Genomic DNA, 14,805 nt, shown 5'->3' with positions numbered 1-14,805 from the left:
GGTCCTTCTGAGAATAAAGTGGAAATGTGCAGATTAGTTATTGCAACTAAACCTGATCCTGAAGCATTTCACCAGCTCACAGTGCAGCCGTGGCACTTAAAACGACTGTAATCGTCACATTTCAGTGTTTTTCTCTAAATAGATTTTTGACTTTATTCTCAGAATGATCGACATTGTTTTTTAATCTTACTGTGGTCCTGTTACTCGGCTCTACAAAGTGAACTCATTTTACCAGCTTTAAATACCAGATGAACTCATGTCGGCTGCTTTAAAAACCTGTTTAATGTTGTTTAAACAGCAGGGAATGAATGGCTGCTCGCCTGTGCTGAGCACTCCTCTTTGGTACAGGAGAGCTGCCTCTCAGGAGGTCCTGCCCACTAAGCTTTTGCTTCTGATCGCCTGCCTAAGCACAGATCATGGGTTCAGTTGGTTCAGGATGTTTGTAGACAAAGATCCACTAACACGTGGAGTTGCACAACCAACCCAAAACCTGTAGGAGGAACCGTTAACAGGTACTCTGAGGTGTGGATGTGTTTCACCTGTTAAATCAAAGCTCAGCGTGAGACGAGGCCTTTCTTGGAGTTGCCACAGGGACACGTGACAGTCTGATGAGGATGATTTCGTATTTTGAGGATTGAATGAACCATAAATGTTCTGTATGATGTGCAGATCGCACACATGTGGATGAGCTGGTTTTTGTATGTGCGTCTGAAGTAGCTGTGTACACTGTGCACAAATTGTGGTGTCAGGCCCAAAATGTTTGCTGTGTGCATCTTACAGCAGCCTCTGATCATTAGTTCAAAATATCAGCTTTTAGCTCCACCTAGTGGTAGCATGTTAAAACTGCTGCACAGCTCCCTGAAGTGGGAAATCCACAGTTAAATGATTTATCTCATCTTTATTCACTGCTTATATTAAGTTAATGTGAATGATGCATACAAAGCCCTGCCTTTGGTTCAAGCAGACTTACCCCACGATTCTGTGACCATCGTTACCCCCAAAGTCGATGTGTTTGCCTAAAAACATGTAAAATGTTGTTTCCTGGTTAAAGCAGTCACAGGACATCCCTCCGTACAGGAAGCTAAAATAGACTGATTGCCCCCTATTGGCTCTTAGTACAGGCCGACAGCTTCACCCTTCTGTACTACACCTTAAAATAATATAAACTCATCAATGACACTAATAAAAATGTGATTATCTGACCAGTTTTTGATGTGATGCTTTATAAACAGTGCGTTTCGTTATGGCTGACAGCTGCAGAGGCGCCTGTTTAGATTACAGTAACTGTTCTGCATCCTTAAAGCTAACCTGCCTGTTCCAACAACAAACTTAAGTAGTGCAGCTGCTAAACTGTAGTTATGCACTCAGAGCCTGGAGACCCAGGCTGGTAAAATCAGTTCCCTCGTTTCCTACAAGCTAAACAAGCAAAAGTAGTTTTGGGTTTTTTGGACTGTCTTCATGTTCCTGCAGCTGGAGGATTGGTACCTTCTGTATTTAATTCCATAACAGAATCTTGGGCCATGGTCCTCAGCAAGAAAAGGGTGGAGTGCCCACTCCAGGTCACCCCACCCACAGCTGATCTCTTAGATGGACATTAACATCACCCACCCCTCACCAGGTTTTCCAACTGCTTTGTGGATAAGACGTCTTGGACGATCATCTTGGGTGTTGCAGGAAACAGCGGGATGTTTCATCCCGGGGATGGAGGTGCCATGTTTCTGCTGATGTTCTAAATGAGCTCATCTGCACAGCATAGTGGAAGCATGTGCTAGGATCATTGTAGTCTCCCCTTCATGCTACCATTGCTACTGCTATTGTAATCATTTATTTAAACAGCATTATCTCTGGTGGACACGATAAAGGCTTCATTACGAGCCACGAGGGTTTTGTGTTGCTTTTTTAAACTAAAAGGGAAAGTCCCCACTGAGACTCCTTTAAGCCATTCTCGCTTGAGAAAATGTAGCTGAGGGAGAGGAGCTGGGTACAAAGGAAGACTGGAACCGAGGGGTGGGAGAACGCTTCAGCGGTCCGGCAAACACTTCCTCCAATAAAACTGGGAGACCTTCAAAATAACCTCCCGCAGAAGAGACACAGAGACATCGACTGTCACACTGGCATAAGGCCAAGGAAGTGAAAAGCTGCCCACCCACCAAACCCCACCCTCACCTCCACACAAACCTCTGCACATGATGACACATCTGCCCTTCCTCACTCGTATCACTGCCTGCAGCTGTGAAGGCAGGCTGCTTGGGGAAAACACACTTCCTTCACTTCTACACATAAGCAAGTGCAACTGACTGATTTCATCGTAAATTGTAAACAAAATAAATATTAATTCATTTAAAAAAGTGTTCTTTGAGTTTCCTTGGCATATTGTTTACAAACAAGCACAGCGGATTTATCACTGAACACAGTAGTAGCTCGATCTGCATGTTTACAAACCCTTTGTAAGTAACCAAGTTCAAGCAGCCACATATAGACTCATCAGACTTTGGCTCAGTGACGTGAATCCGTTGAGATGAAGCCTTGCAGATAAAGATAAAGATATCCAACATCAATAACACAGTTCCTTGAGGACTGCAGTGCTAATAGGACCGATGCAATGAATGCTACTATCATCAATTTGGTTAAATGGTTAATTACTCTAAGCTGGATAACTAAGCTAATAAAATATTAACCGATGCATCTCAAAGTTGGGACAGGGCCATCTCTACTGCTGACCATGAAACAGAGCTTTTGACCCACTGTTAGTTTAGTTTTGGTCATCATGCGACCTGCAGTCAGCTGAGGCTGAAGCAGTGATGTGGTCACTCAGTGAAAATGCAACATCCAGATGAACAGAATACACATGCAGGGATCTCAGCTGAAACGTTTGTTCTACTGTCCATAAAATATGGAAATATGAAGTTTTACATTTTAGAGCGTTCCAGCTTTTCTTGGAATTGAGATCGTGTCACGTTATGGCATTTATTCACCTCAAACATACAATATGCACATTGACCCACACAGAAATAACTGCAAAGTGAAGATAATCAAAATTAATGAAATCACACAAAAAAATCAGGTTCCACCTCACGAATAGTTTTTCCTCCTCAACTCATTCCCGTTTCTCCCAGCGGGGAAGCTGACAACAAAGTGAAGACCACCAGAGTGTACGTGGCCTCTGTTTGCAGAGGGATCCTCGACCTCCCAGCCATTGTCATCAAATTTGCAAAGAGCTGCCATAATTCAAACACGTGCATGGATGCTATGCTTTTGGCTCGCTCGTGTCCGTCATTTCCCCTGTGGCCAATCATGTTGGCCTTCCTGTTGCTTTGGAATTCTGGGTGGGGGGCATTTCTGTCTTCCTCCCTCCACCCTTTTGCTCACAAAATGCATACAAATTAGCTGTTCAAAAAATTCAATCAAGTTATGTAAAGAACAAAAGCAAGCAGACTTCAAAGGGGCGGGATGAGGAGGCATGCTGCATACAAAGGCTCCAGACACTTCTTTCAGCACTCAGACCCCCTGCACCAGCAAAACGCACCCAGCCTCTTGGAACAAAGCCCAGTCCTGAACCTGGTCTTTGATTTCAGGGGTCTTGGCACTGCTCCTTCTTTGCTTTGTTCGTCTTGATGGAGCTACGCTGTGTAGCAAACCGTGACCCCTGCAGCCCACCCTGTTTGCATGAGGCAGCACACACAGTCATACATGCAGACAAAGCCAAACTGCCATAAAACAGGAAATAAGAAGAAAGCTGATAAGGGGAAAAAACCAGTGTGCTGACAATACAGTCTCATCTCTCACAGATTACAGGCACCGTGAGTGTTGCTGCTGCCTGTTCTGATAAATTAGTCATGTGTGATGGTGCGTCTGAACAAGGAAGCGGGAAGGGAAAGAAAAACCAAACTTAGAGTCCCCGCTCTCCTGGAAACCGCCTCATTGTCTGTGTTGTCCAACGCCGCATTTGTTTTTTAGCGTGCCAGTTTCTACTCCATTCTCAAGCTTTTATAAAAATCTAACATCGGATATGTTTATTTAATTTACTGGGGTTGTATTTGAAGAATTACTTGCAGTAAGTAACTGTGCACTTCTGGAAACGAGAGGCAAAAGACACAAGCAGTCAGCTGATCCAAAAACAGCTACAGTAAGTACAGCAGGTCAAAGGTAACGCAGGCTCTGCTTTGTTTTAGCTACTTTTACAGTTCAGCAAACTCAGACTAAACCAGGTAAATCTCAAACTGACTGTTTTATTAAGGTAGAAGTCCACAAGATGTGAAAAACAGCACAATTTTTACAACACAGCTACCACCATGCTAATGTCTGCAGCCTGTTAGCAGCCCAAATGAAGCAGCAGCATTACTTAACAATACTGTGGTAATGAGCATCGACTATAAAGTTTGGGCTGACCTGACTGCGTTTGTGTGTTTGTAGGGACAGAGATGAACAGGGAGTCAGAATCAGATGAATTTTTCTGAGTGCATCCTCCACAGAGCATACACAAGAAGAAAACCATAATCATTTGTCCTCACTGTAAACAGAAGCTAAACTAAAACCACTGCAAAAGAAAACATCACAGTGAAACAGTCCAAGGACTGCCCACGGGGGATCTTATCACAGCCACAGAACACAGCTTTAAATTGTGTAATTTAAGTGATCTCGATAGCTCTGTTTTGGAAGTTCAGTTAACGCTAGAAATGTGTTTTGGACTTTGTACATGCTCTTTGGAGTTTGTACGTAACCACTTTTTTTACATTAGAAATTCCTTTTGTGCATGATTTTAATAATAAATTAATTAAAGCAACAAAACAACCTGAAGCCGGTTCTCTAAAGAAGAAGAGAGTCCTGGCCCCTAGCCCTGCCAGTGTTGCAGAAATGATGAGGATGATGATACAGCAGCAGGTGTTCTTCTCTGCATGAGTAGCTTAATGTTGTTCGTGTGTAATGTACGTTGAGTAGGCTAACCACGTTATTACATTAATGCATGTAAGGTGAACTGGCGAACACCATTGTACCATGCGGCTGTCTTCTTGTTTGATGGCAGATACTCCCTTCACCCTGGCCAAAAAGGCTAAAATGACCAAAGAAAAAGTGGAAAACAGCTAAACATGAGAGGTTTTTGGACAAAGTTTGTGTTTTTCCATTGTTTAAGCACTGCTTCTAGCCAAGAGTGATACCATATATGCCCCTATAGCTGCAGAAAAGGCTAACATTGTTATCTTTTTACAAAAAAACAGCTGAACATGAGAGGTTTTTGGACCAATTTTGTGTTCTCCATTCTTTAAGCACCAGTTTGAGCACCGTTTAAGCACCGGCACCGTTTCAAAAGTACTGGTTTGGTACTGGTATTGGATAAGACCTAAACGATACCCATCCCTACATGCTACCAATCCCAAAGTGGCAAAAAGAAAGGGAGAAAACAGGAGCTTTCTGAACAGGTGGGAGAATATGATGAAAAAAATTAATTTAATTAAATTTAAAATTTAATTCAGAATGCTGCAAATGCAATTTTTATTTAAGAAATGACTTCAACTGATCTGTTATTTAATTGGAAATTTGATTTTGCATGTGTGCAATATTAAGTTTATATTAGTTTTATATATTGTTTAGTATTAAGCTTTGCTTGTTCCATATTTCGTTTTTCAGCAAAACTTGTTTGAGTCCATAAGAAAAGATTCCTTGTTATATTTGGAGGAAGATTTTTTTTCAATGATTATTTGATCCAGTTATGAACTGGTGCAGAACTGAAGAAGCTTCTCGAATGAGAGGTGAAACGTCTTCAAGTAACTTAAAGAAGTCCAGACGCTTTTCTTTGCAAGCTCCTTTGATCCAGTTATGAACTTTGGCCCACTGTGTATTTGAGTTTGACACCCCTGCCCCCTGCTTTAACGCGTAAAATGAAGTGGCAAACCGTCCTGGCTTTATAATTATGATCTGTCTTTCAACAAATATTTAATTTATTACTTAGTCTCGCTGATACTCGTGTAATTTTAGGAGGCGATTTTAATTGTGTACTTGATAAACTCTTGGTTAGATCCACTCAAACCTCCCAGTTGTTTAACGCTTCGACTGTTCTGAATAATAATATGTTGAGTTCTACTAACCTGTTGATGTTTGGAGACTGTGTAACCCCACTGGTAGAGATTACTCTTGTTTTTCACAAGTGCACAAATCGTACTCCAGAATAGATTATTTTTTTGCTTGATTCTAAATTGATGTCTAAAGTTGTATGCTCAACTTATCATAATATCTTGATCTTGGATCTTTAGTCCTGGACTTCTGTGGTACGAAACAACTGGCGTTTTCACCCGTCACTCCTGTCTGAGACATCCTTTTGCCGATTTATGACAACTAAAATATCAGAATTCTTGGAAACTAATGATAAACAAGACGTTTCTGATTCGATTCTATGGGAAACATGCGAGGAGAAATTATTTCTTTTGAATCCTCGTTAAAAAAAGGACGCCAGAAACGCCTGTTTGAAATAGAAGCTGAATTAACACAGTTAGAACAGGACCACAAGGCCTCCTCTTGTCCCTCTTTGTTTCAAGACATCATTAAAAGGAAGTTTGAGTAAACCACAATTTTATCTTGTCAAGTAACAGATCAGCTATTTAGGATCAGACAGAAGCATTTTGTGTTTGGAGATAAGCCCCATAAGCTTCTTTCTCGGCAGCTGAGAGGCCTACAGGCTAGTAGGGCTATACACAAAATAAAATCAAGGTCAGGCGAAATTTTAATTAGCCCTAAAGCTATTAATGAGCGATTTAGAGAATATTATGAAGAGCTCTATATGTCGAAATCTTGGGGCAATATTTCTCATTGGTTTGGGAAGCAGGATCTCCCGACAATGAATGACGCTGCAGGAGAGGCTTTAAACTCAGATATTACTGTTGAAGTTTCGAAAGCTATTAAGTCATTCCCCAATGGAAAGTCCCCAGGCCCAGATGGGTTTGGCATTGAATTGTATAAAAAGTACTCTGAAAAGGTGGCCCTGCTTTTATTGAGAGTGTTTAAGCATTCTTTCCATACTCAAGCATTCCCCCGTGTGCTAATATTTCTTTGTTATTGAAAGAAGGAAAGGATGAAACAGAATGTTCCTCTTATCGACATATTGCTTTGTTGAATTTGGATATGAAAATTTCCGCTAAAATTCTGGCAAACAGATTAAATAGACATGTTGGATCAATTATCCATCCGGATCAAACTGGGTTTGTCCCCCAGAGGTTTTCCTTCTTTAATGTTTGAAGATTGATGAATATTATGTACAGTGTTGGGTAAGTTAAATCAGTGTGATTTTAGCAAAGATTATTTAGTTTTGCGACATAAGAGAAAGAGGAATTTGGTGGCCTTGGTCCATGAGAAGTCCATAACAAATAAGTTGGATATGGATGACTCTGTAAGAGTTTTTTGGAAAGGTAAACAGGAGACTGTTGTTGTAGAGTGGACCGAGGAGAAAGGAGAGTGGAGCTGTTTAGTTGCAAACAGACTTCAGTCCCTTGCGAAACAAATAAGCTTAAAGCATGACAAAATCTGTTTTGTTCAAGAGCTGGCGATTTTTTTTTTCATTACTATGCCAACCCGTTTTAGTTTTGTAAATATTGGCTATATTGAGAAGTCTTATTTTAATCTTACTTTATTTTACAAATTTATTTGAGAATTAGGCCATTCAATGAAGATGGATTTGATGTTGTTGGTTGTAAAGATCTGGATGGATAGTTTAATTTATTCTTTATTTTCTTTTTTAATTCTATTTTTGAGTTTTATTTTTTAAGACTTGGTGAACTGTATTTTTTAAATAACATCGCCTACCCTTTTTAGTTTTGTTAATATTGGCAATAGTAAGATGTATTATTGTTGGGCTTGGATATATTTAATATAAGGCATCTAATTAGTGCTTTTAGTTGTTTAGTTGTTGTTAGAATCTGATGATGTCATGGTCCTGGGTCGGTGACCCAGCGCTTTAAGTTTATTATTATCATTTTCCGGTTTATTATCATGATGATTATTGTTGTTTGAGTTCTACGTGTTATATTCGGTCTGCATCTGTATCTCTGTCTGTCTATGGTGTCACCCCGTCTGTGTGTGAATCTGTCTGTTTAGTTCAACGTCTTGTCTTCCTGTGTCTGAGTTTCCTGTTTTATTGTGAAGGTCTGTGTCATATGTCAATGTGTTCAGTTTTACCTTTCTCCTGTCTCGTTAGCCTAGTTCCTCCCAGCTGTGTTCCCCACCTGTGTTCTCTGAGTGTATTTAAGTTGTGTCTTCTGTCATGGTAGTTGCTGGTTCGTCTGCGTCATTTCCCTTCCGCCATTCTGTGTTTATGCCTCCGGCTTCCTGGTCATTCTCCCTGCAAGGTACCCTCGCTCGTGTTCTGGTTTTGTGTTTAGTTTTCCCAGTTTAGAGTTTTTACCGTTCTGTTTCTCGCCATCCTTTTTGTTGTACTTCTCCGGTTGTAAATAAAGCTCACCCTCCATTTAAGCAGTCTGCATCTTGGGTCCGTTATTTATCCACACGGCCTGCCCCGGCAAACCGTGACAGATGAGGAATATTTTGGTTGTTTTGTTTTTCTGTTTTCCCCCTGACGGATTACCACCTTAATGTGGTCAGGGGGTTTGCGTGCCTCGGTGACCCTAAGAGTTAGACCAGCCTTCAGGTGGGACACCCAAGTTGGTCTAGTCTTAGGGTAGAGGCCTGACAAAGTGCAATTCAGTTACATGACAAAAACAGTTATTAAGAACACCCCACCCAACCCCACCCCTTTCCTGCCTCCACTGCCACCATTTGCCCCCTTTTCATTTCGGTCTGCCCCCTTATATATGCTTGTCTAGAACCGGCCCAGGTCGACTATGACAAGTTGCTCCGTTTGGTTTCAATTCTTTCATAACTCCTCCTATGAGGTGTTCAAGCGCCCCCAAATTTAATCAGAGCACCTCTAAAAATACTACTACTACTATATTAATACTAGTAATAATACCACATGTTAGTATTATTTTCTGGAATTATCATTAAACATATTTTCTTAACTTACCTAATGATGACATACAGGACAGATGAGAACAAGTTTCATATGCAGTGTTTATGATGTCATGATGTTACAGTGCGCTCACACAGAGGCTGGTTTGTCATTAATCGCCTAATTAAGACTTTCTTTGCTGTGGCAGAAAGAAGATGAAGAGATCATGTCATGGCACAAATCAGTGATGCAGATTTAAAACACACTTTAACTGAAATACAGCAAAAGTTCAAACTGTCCTGATAATACGGCGACGTTGCTGTGAGAAAAGTTTTTATCTGTTCTCTAAATAGCATCAAAAACATTAGAGATTATTAGCTAACTCTAACCTTCTGATCCACTAGTCTGCTTGTATTCAGGGGCTGAGAAGCTGATGAAATTTATTATTTTAGTTTGTTAAAGATTTCTGTTCCTACTCTGATGGAATTGGGCTTCAGTGTTTGTTTACAGTGCAGCTCCACATCCAGGCAACAGCAGGTGAAAATGATGTTACCTGTCAGTGTCCAGCTGCAGCCTGTGTTCAATATTGTTATAAACTGATGTGGATCAGTTTGTGTCTTTTTTTGTCTTTGTCTTTGTAAATTCTGTTTCACTGCAACATTGAACAAAGCCTGAGAGAGCAGGATGAAGACAGCCTTCAAGCATCAAACTTTAAGCGTGAGGACATTTCAAATGCAACGTTTCTATCAGCTCAACAAACATCAGCAAACACACAAACTCTTCATGTGCAGTTTGTGTCACAGTGAGTTGTAGCTAAAGGTCCAGCTGCTGTATTTCACAGGGAGGGGGTAAAGCTCACATGTAACATTTAAAGCTCAGTTTTTAAATCAAATATTGGGTCTGTACATGTGACATTATGTTTTTTCATATTCTGAAACGTGCTGCTAAACAAACTGATGAAGACTAACTGTGTTATTTAAAGGTTGCATGCTACTGCAGGATAAACAGGTTAGTTTGCTGCACTGTGATGGATTTAAAGTACAGAACAGTGTGTGACTGTGGCGCTTAGATTCACCGAATTCCACCTTCATAGCAGCTGAATAGTGTCTAATCTAAAGACAGCATAAACAATTTACTGTCAGTGTAGAGAATGGAAATCAGCCTGTTCAACTCATAAAATCATCAGCTGACATCTGGTTGAATTCACTTGTGTAAATCCACAAAGAGCAGCAGGTCAGCTGATCACAGCCTGTACATTCAGAAAATCCACTGGAGCTCTGAATAGAAATGATTGTGATTTGTGATCTTTTCCAGGCACTGAGCCATTACAGCTGATTTTAGGGTTCCTCCACCTGCTGAATCCACTTTAACTCCTGACTCCTCATTTTCCTGTTTAGGGACAAAGTCGCCCTCTACAACGTAGGCAACAGAAAATAGAGCCCTGTTTTATTTTCCTTCTTTTTCTCTGCTCACGAGGCAGAGCTCAGCTACTTTTTACTGTCTTACACTGAGTACATTTCAGAGCCTGTACTTTTTCACTTTTACTTAAGTAAATACATTGAATCAGTTTTACTGGAGCATTTTTAACACAGGTTTCTGTACTTCTACTTAAGTACAACGTGTGTGTACTTTTGCCACATTAAAGTCTCCCTCTTCTGTGGTGCCGCCTTAAGTCTTCTTTATCATGATCTTTTTCACCTCTGAGGGGAAATTTTGATGCTCGTCCTCTTTGTCAGAAAGATGCAGTCCTCAGCTGACTGAATAAGCTCACTAGAGCTTTCAGCAGCTAGCAGTGGAGCTAAAGCCTGAACAGGTAATAGAGCTAGAAACTGACCTATGGTATGGGTAGGTGCAAGGTGCAGAGCGGAGCTCAGTAACAGTCACTGGGTAAACTAGGTTAATGGTGTCAAACACAGTTTCAGGAGACAGACGTATGGCAGGCTGGTTTTAGCAACTCTGCTGTTCTTAAGCTGTCCATGTTCGAAATAGCGAATCTTTGAAACAGTCTTTGTATACACAGATTCAGGCTTAGCAAACTCAGTAACTCTCAGCTCAGAAGGAGGTTACAGAAGCAGGTGTATTTTCACAGGCCATCACAGAATAAACTGCACAGTCCAAGGGTGTAACAATACCACAACAGTGTTAACAGTGACTGACACAAAAGCATGGTGAGCTGGTTTACATATAAATGGCTGTGAAACACAAAATCCAACCTAATTCATTATTTCTGAGGCACTAATTCCAGCATTTCAGCCAGTTTAACTATGGCAGGTGGCACTCTGCTACCATTTACATTTACCAGCTGAGGCGCAGAAAATATCACAAACTGGGAAACTGGCGGATCAACACAGGAAGTCTCAGATGCAGGAGCAGGATTACTAATGTCCAGGCTCCTCAGCACGCACTGTTTTATTCACAACTGTTGATGGTGTGGCTGGGCTCAGGCTGGGAAACCTCAGAATCAGCAGGCTGAGGAGGAAAACAGTCCAGTGGGGATACAATGCCAGTGATAGTGTGGAGGTGATTCTGGGGTGGAGTAACAGTCCTTTGTTCAGCAAACTCAACAGCTGGAAAATCCATATTGGCTAACTCAGAGAAAACACTGCGAGCATTAGCAGAGTCTGACGGCTCAGGAACACAAAGATCACGAGCGAGGACAACCGGTGAATAACGTGACACCGAGGAGTCCCTCTGAACAATGTCTGTAGAGTTCAAACACACAGTCATCTGATGTAGCAGATACAGAGTCCACGGAAGACGAAGCAGTGTTACTCACAGTGGCAGATCTGTCATGAAGTCCAGGATCAGAATGCTGAGCGTGCGAAACACAGTCACTCTCTCCCACGGCTGCAGTCTGCTCAGCTGTACTGGAGCGACGGCGGCGTGAACGCCAATCTGACAGCGGCGTGACGTTTTGACAAACATCGGTTCAGGAAGCGCTCCTCTCCTGTTCAGGTGGAGTCGTTTAGCGGGTTTGTAGAAACTGCAGTTTGCGGTTCTTTGAATTTAAGTTGGTGTTCTGCTAAATGCAGTTTGTCACTCTGAAGATATTGTAGCTGCTGCTGAGGGATACCCTGCTGCTTTGTTCTCAGTTTGCTTTCCTGTTTGTGCTGCTCGTTTGTTCTCGGTTGTGTTGCTGTAGTTCTTTTTGCTGCTGTGTGCATTGACTTGGATCATCCATCAGTAAAAATCTAACTCAAATGCAATACAACAAATTCATCATTCATATAAAAAAATCCACATGGACACAGACTTTCTAATCGGACATCACAAAGTTATTCTGAAGCTGTAAATCTGTAAAATTAAAAACTCCCCAAAACTACTATGAGAAAACCCTGAAAAGGTTCAATGATAGAAGAAAAATGCTTTACATATAAAAACCAACAGAGGTTCCTAATAAATAGACTAATAAACAGAGAATAGCTGAACAGTTTCTGTGACACAGACCTAAAAATGCATAAATGCTCCATGATTTTCGTTTCTATCCATCATCTTGAACACTGGCTATAAATGTGTTCACGTCATTATTGTGTGATTTGGTTTCTTCACGTGTCTCCTTCAGTGCAAATAAAGGATTGTTAGAGTGTGTGCTGTGTGTTTTTCTGAAGCATGACAATCCTTTCCAACAAGTATTTCCAGCTGTTTGTCTCCCCTCTGCACTTTAATCTTTCTTCTTGTCATGTCTGTGTTTGTCCACCAGATGTCTCCCTCAGCTCATTTACTCCAAATCAGAAGCATCAGCTTTGTGGAGCGTGGAGATGCTCTGCCTGCCAGACACAGCTTAGGGCAAAGAAACATGTCTCTCCTCCACATCTGTCATCTGAAAAATGACATTAAATGTCATCACTCTAGATACAATAAGAACAATTAAAAAAAACTCAAAGATTCAATCTTTTGTTACATTTTAAAAGTTCAAACCTTTAAAGACATTAAGTTTAAGATCATATATGATCAAGAAAATCATGCTTTTGTTCATTCCGAGTATGTATTCTGTTGTGATTTTGCCATTTGTTAGGTTTCTGTTCTTTGCCTGCCTGCTCCCACTTCTCTGTGTTCCCTCTGTCTGTCCATGGAGTTATTGTGTCTGCTCATGAGTCTGCCTGTCAAGTTCAGTGTCCTGTCTGGTTCTCTGTGTCTGTTAGTTTCCTGTTTAATTCTGAAAGTTCATGTCTCATGTCAGTGTGTTCAGTTTTACCTCTCCCCTGTCTCGTTAGCCTAATTGTGAGTGTCTGGTTTAAGTTTTGTTCTTTAGTTTTCCATGTTTAGGTTGTTTACTCCCCGCTCTGCTCTTCCTGTTTTTGTCACCTTATCACCGCTGTAAATAAACACTCACTCGCACCCCAGCCAGTGCCTGCATTTTGGATCCTTTTCTCAATACACCACACGACTGCCCCCAGCCGTGACAAATCTTCACATTTCAGAAACTGGAACCAGCTTTAAATGTGATTAAAATAATGACAAAACAATCAATTCTCTGGTCATTGACTAACTGATGAATAACTGCATTTGACAACCCGCTACAGCAACAACCAGGGGCGGAGCGTGGGGGTGGCTTACTGGGCTTAAGCCCGGGTTGTTTTGTCAGAAGCCCGGGGTCTTTTGGAGTGTAATTTTTTTCATAGTTAGATGCCTGGCTGACAACTGTATAAAACAAAAAGTACACACAATATTCGAAGCACATAGTGCACACCGTGGGAATTTACGACTGTGCATGAATCCCCCCTCATATTGGTATGATCCGAGCTCAGGCACTAAGCGACTGAGCGAGGGGGCGGGGTAGCTGCTGCCAGCAGTGAGTGCGCTGTTGGAGAAACGGAGCCAGCCATACTAAGGAGAGCTTAAGTTTGACCAGGTACCAAAGCAAATCATTCGTAGCGTACAAATAATGTAAATATGACGGTGCATCACGAAAGATTGATATCAAACTGATCACTTGACCAATATTACGTTACTCGCTCTTCAAGTGAATCAACAAATGGCGAAATGAAAAGCTGAACAAATGCTATTTTTTTTAGAGTCTTAGCTTACGTGTGTTTATTTCATATTTTCAGTTCTTACCCTCCCCGACTAAATCGGTTTCAGTTATGCACTGAAATATAAGAATGGACATTAGAGGGTTCTTTCAAAGAAAAAACTCAGGTAAATGTTATTTTATATATTATGCTTTGTAAGTTGTTCAGTATATTTCTATGCAAAATAAGAGGGATTTCAGTACTCAGCAGGATATTCACATCTGTAACCAGATATTTACACTTTAGGGAGAAAACATAAAACAGTTTTACTGTTAAACATCAATTTAGAGTAAACTTTTCTTTTAGATAAATATTGAAATATCTTTTGAATTAGTTAAATGTCAGAATAAAGAGAGACAGAGCTTTCTGTTTTTTATCACTTTCATCAAATTTAGGAGTACATGTACACTAAGTTTATTGTTAACTAATAAGAAACTCCAGACGATTCCATTCTGAGCTGAAGAAGCTTCTGATAGGTTAGTAGAGTCCATGTGAGTAAATTTTCTGTGACATGGGAAAATCAAAAGATGTCAACCAAAACACCAGGAAAAGAATTGTGGAGCTCCATAAGTGTGGCTCAGTTTGAATACAATTTGGTGCCATTTGCAATTAAGAAATACAGATAGTTTCTCTCTTTACTCTTAAAGTTAACAAATATGTTTTTTAGATTTATCAGTCTAAAAAATAAACATTTAGTCTGATTTGATGTTACAATTAAAAAAGTGTTTGTGTTTTGATCTGAAGAGTACATAAATATGTGGTTTCAACTGTATATTTGATGATTGTCAGCACAAAGAGAGAGAGAGGAACAGAGAGGGAGAGAGAGGAGAATGAGGACAGAACAGAGGTGGAACAAGAGCA

At 40.7% G+C, this 14,805-nt stretch overlaps 1 protein-coding gene and 1 long non-coding RNA gene across 2 annotated transcripts in view; one reads left to right on the top strand and one right to left on the bottom strand.

The window, feature by feature from the left end:
- LOC147336563 (uncharacterized) overlaps positions 1-14,805 on the bottom strand; it is a 420,745-nt gene that overhangs the window by 44,512 nt on the left and 361,428 nt on the right. The gene's annotated exons all lie outside the window — the stretch shown is intronic.
- LOC147336581 (uncharacterized) overlaps positions 1-14,805 on the top strand; it is a 97,766-nt gene that overhangs the window by 10,005 nt on the left and 72,956 nt on the right. The gene's annotated exons all lie outside the window — the stretch shown is intronic.

Source organism: Aulonocara sp. 'chitande type north' Nkhata Bay, linkage group LG3 (assembly GCF_057382095.1).
Source record: "Aulonocara sp. 'chitande type north' Nkhata Bay isolate Kocher_YH1m ecotype deep benthic linkage group LG3, A_spYH_male_GT1.1, whole genome shotgun sequence".
NCBI lineage: Eukaryota > Metazoa > Chordata > Actinopteri > Cichliformes > Cichlidae > Aulonocara > Aulonocara sp. 'chitande type north' Nkhata Bay.
This window is presented reverse-complemented; position numbering and strand designations above follow the sequence as displayed.